Source organism: Capra hircus, chromosome 14 (assembly GCF_001704415.2).
Source record: "Capra hircus breed San Clemente chromosome 14, ASM170441v1, whole genome shotgun sequence".
NCBI classification, from domain to species: domain Eukaryota; kingdom Metazoa; phylum Chordata; class Mammalia; order Artiodactyla; family Bovidae; genus Capra; species Capra hircus.
Genome location: NC_030821.1, coordinates 85,277,805 through 85,282,390, shown reverse-complemented (window position 1 = coordinate 85,282,390; position 4,586 = coordinate 85,277,805). Strand labels below are relative to the sequence as shown.

At 34.3% G+C, this 4,586-nt stretch overlaps 1 pseudogene; it reads right to left on the bottom strand.

Moving 5' to 3' along the window:
• Window positions 1,214-1,729, bottom strand: LOC102187060 (annotated as a pseudogene).

The following is a 4,586-nucleotide window of genomic DNA, read 5'->3' as shown; positions in this document are numbered from 1 at the left end:
TCTCTCTCTCTATAGAGAGAGAGAGAGATAGATAGATAGATAGATAGATTTACTGTCAACTTTGGATTATAATATGTCAGGTGGCTATACTATAAAATGTTGGTCACTGAATATCATGGACTTTAAACTAGCTTTGGCTCCTAAAAACATAGCATCACTTAAATGGACAACCAGAAAGTCCCTTCACTTCTAGAGCCTCAAATGTTTTTCTTAAAAAAAAAGAAAGATTTGTGTAACCAACTGCCTTCTGTGGGACAAGAGCTATGGTAATAGTGTGTTCAGCTATTACAGTTATGCTTATATTTTATTTTCAAAAGCACTTTATATGAAAATATAAGTATGACTTTCAATAGGAAATTTACATCTGGACTTGGTATCAACCTCAGATTTTAGTTTTGCAAGGAAAAACAGGCTTTCAGGTTAAAAAACAATTTGTAACCAAGACTTTAATACCAAGGATTCTCACAAAATATATTACAAATGACAGCACAGTAACTCAGTCCAGCTCTACATTGCACCCTTAAAATGGAAGGGCATTTGGTATCTTGAGTAGTCTCAAATTTCCAAATAAAGAAAATTACAAAGAGCTATGTATTCATATTCAGCAATCACAAAAGGAACTTAAAACCTAAAGCAAAGGTAAACTAACTTCCTTGAAACTTCTTAGATTCTACACAAACTGTACAACCTTTTGTCAAGTGTGAAGACTCGTAGAACTTTAAAACCTTTAATCTAGCTTAAGGGTGCAGCTCTAATTTTTCTGTCTGGCTTTGTGTTCACAGCAGCTTTTAAAAACTGTTTAGCTACAGCTGCATACCATATCCTAGCTATGTTGAAAAAATATTCCAGTTATTGTCAATTTTTGTTTCCATAGTGTTAAACATCAACTTTAGCTGGTCAGGAGTTAGAAGTTTATTATCAGTCTATGCAAGACTAAAATTCAAAGCAAATTAAGTTTTACTTGAGGAAACATTGTAAAGTAACAATTATTTATATTACATGCCTCATATAATCCAATGGAAACCATAGAGAATTATACCTTTTGTGTCACTGTTCCAACAAACAAATCTGAACAGCTAAAACGTTTTGAAAATGCATTAAGCTTATGAAGTCTCAAAAAAATTTTGTTTTTCAGTACATACTTCTGTCAGATGAATTTATTCCCTGTACACCGCTCCTCTTGCAAGCTGGTCTTTTATTACCTTTCATTTGCTTACTGAGACCTAGAGAAAGATCGGGAGGGCTTGCAATTTATGTACCAGGACAGTGATCTCTCTCTTCTATCTCTAGAAAGGGACCTGCTCCAGCTGTGGGAGGAGCTTCTCCAACTTGGAGATCTGTGTCAATGTGGGGGACTCTTCCTCTAATAATCATCTCGAGGGCAATGGCCCCAAGAAGGAGGTGGGCCACAATTTTGACTTCTCTTTTCACCATTCGACAATTCCACTCTTACTTGACATCCACCTAGGATTCTTCCATCTAGCTCTCGGACAGCAGCAGCTGCATCTCGGGGATCTTCAGATTCAACAAAAGCAAACCTGGGAGGGTTTCTAGCATAGCACACAATTCAGAGTGGTCCGTAATAGCTGAAATCTCATTCTAATTCTGCCTTTTTACCATTGTTTCCAAGATTATCTACATAAACTTTACAGTCCAAAGGACAGGAATCATGACGCATTTTGAAATCTTGAGTTAAAAATGTGAAGGTTCAAATCCATAGAACCTAGGTTAGGTCTTCCTGGTCCTCTCCCTCCTGAAACTCCCAGATGCTCTCGCATATCAAGAATCCATAGAATGGCGCATCCCATAGGTTTTGAGTTGTCATCCCTTCATTGTCATTTGTTCCTAGGCATATTTTAATTTTCTTAATGATCTGTTGACTATTCATAATCATGTTGTTTAGTCTCCATGCACTTGTGTGTGTTTTTTTTAATAGTTTTTAACTCCTATAGTTGATATCTAATCTTGCAGTGCTGTGTTCAGAAAATATTTATACAATATTGTAAAGTAATTAGCCTCCAATTAAAATAAATAAATTTAAATTAAAAAAATTATTTCAATTAAAAAAAAATTTACCGAGGCTTGAATTGTCGACCCAAGATGTAATCTATCCTAGAGAATGTTTCATGTACAGTTGAGAAACTATAATCAAGAATCTTCCTCAAAAGAAAGCCAAGGGCCAAATGACTTCACAGGCAAATTCTACCAAAACTTTAGAAATGAGCTAACATTTATCATGTTCAAACTCTTCTAGAAAAATGCTAAGGAAAGAAGGAAAATTTCCAAACTCATCTATGAGGCCACCATCACCCTACTAAAACTAGTCAAAGATGCACAAAAATAAAGAAAATTATAGGCCAATATCATTGATGAATTTAGATGCAAAAATCCTCAATAAAATTTTAGCAAACTGAATACAACAATACATTAAATATCATACATCCAGATCAAATGGTATTTATCCCAGGGATGCAAAGATTCTTCACTATACACAAATCAATCAGTGTGATACACCATACTGATTAGTTGAAAGATAAAAATCATATAATCATTTCAATAAATGCAGAGAATGCCTTTGACAAAATTCAATAAACAATTATGACAAAAACTCTCCAGAAAGTAGGCATAGAAGGAAAATAACTCTACAGAATAGAGACCATATATGACAAACCCACAACAAATATTATCATCAATGGTGAAAAAGTGAAAGTGTTACTTCTACAATTAAGAATAATACAAGGGTGTCCACTTTTGCCACTATAGTTCAACATAGATTTGGAAGTCCTATCCAAAGCAGTCAGAGAAGAAAAATAAATAAAATTAAGCCTAATTGGAAAAAATGAAGAAGTAGAACTCTCACTGTTGAGAGATGACATGATTCTCTATATAGAAAACCATAAAGATGTCATTAAAAAAATTAGTAGAACTAATCAGTGAATATAGTAAAGTCAAATGATGGAAAGTTAATATGCAAAAATCCTTTGCATTCCTATACAACAAAAAAAATCAAGAAAAGAAATTAAGGAAGCAATCCCATTCATCATTTAAACAACAAAAAATAAAAATAAAATACTTAGGAATAAGGAAAATATTTACCTAAATAGACAAAAAGTCTGTTTGCAGAAAAAGCATAACACATTAATGAAAGAAATCAAAGATGACACAAAAAAGATGGAAAGATATGGCATATTCTTGGATTGGAAGTATTACTACAATGAAAATGACTATTTCCCAAAGCATTTTTATAAATTCAATGCAATCCATATTGAACCACCAATGATATTTTTCATAGAGGTAAAACAAATAATTCCATAATTTGAATGGAAATAAAAAAGACCTTAAAAACAACACCCATTTTTGGATGTGACTAGTGAGGGAAACAAACTCCAATGCTGTAAACAAGAATATTGTATAGGACCCTGGACTGTTAGGTCCATGAATCAAGCAAATTGGAAGGTGTCAAACAGGAGATAGCAAGAATGAACATCAACATCTTAGGAATCAGCAAACTAAATGGACTGAGATGGGTGAATTTAACTCAGATGACCATTATATCTACTACTGTGGGCAAGAATACCTTAAAAAAACAAACAAACAAACAAAAAAAAAAAACGGAGTAGCCATCATAGTCAACAAAAGAGTCCAAAATGCAGTACTTAAATGCAATCTCAAAAACGATAGAATGATCTGTTTATGTCAAAGGCAAATCATTCACTATCATGATAATCCAAGTCAATGAATAGACCAGTAAAGCTGAACAAGCTGAAGTTGAACAGTTCTGTGAACCTAAAAGACCTTCTAGAACTAACACACCAAAAATATGTCCTTTTCATTATAGGGGACTGGAATGCAAAAGTAGGAAGTCAAGAAACACCTGGAGTACAGGGCAAGATTGGCCCTGAGAAACAGAAGGAAGCAGGGCAAAGGCTAATAGAGTTTTGCCAAGAGAGCACTTTGGTCATAGCAAACACCCTCTTCCAACAACAAAAGAGAAGACTCTACAAAAGGACATCAACAGATGATCAGCACCAAAATCAAATTAACTATATTCTTTGCAGCCAAAGGTGGAGAAGCTCTATACAGTCAGCAAAAACAAAATTGTGAGCTAACTGTGTCCAAGATCATGAACTCTTTACTGCCAAATTCAGACTTAAATTGAAAAAGTAGGGAAAACCACTAGACCATTCAGGTATGACCTAAGTCAAATTCCTTACAATTATATAGTGAGAAATAGATTTAAGCGACTAGATCTGATAGACAGAGTGCCTGATGAACTTTGGATAAAGGTTCAAGACATTGTAGAGGAGACAGTCAGCAAGACCGTCCCCTTGGAAAAAAGAAAATGCAAAAAAGCAAAATGATTGTCTGAAGAGGCCTTACAAATAGCTGTGAAAAGAAGAGACGTGGAAAGCAAAGGACAAAAGGAAAAATATACCCACTTGAATGCAGAGTTCCAAAGAAGAGCAAGGAGAGATAAGAAAGCCTTCCTTAATGATCAATGCAAAGAAATAGAGGAAAACAATAGAATGGGAAACACTAGAGACCACTTCAAGAAAATTAGAGATACCAAGGGATCATTTCATGCA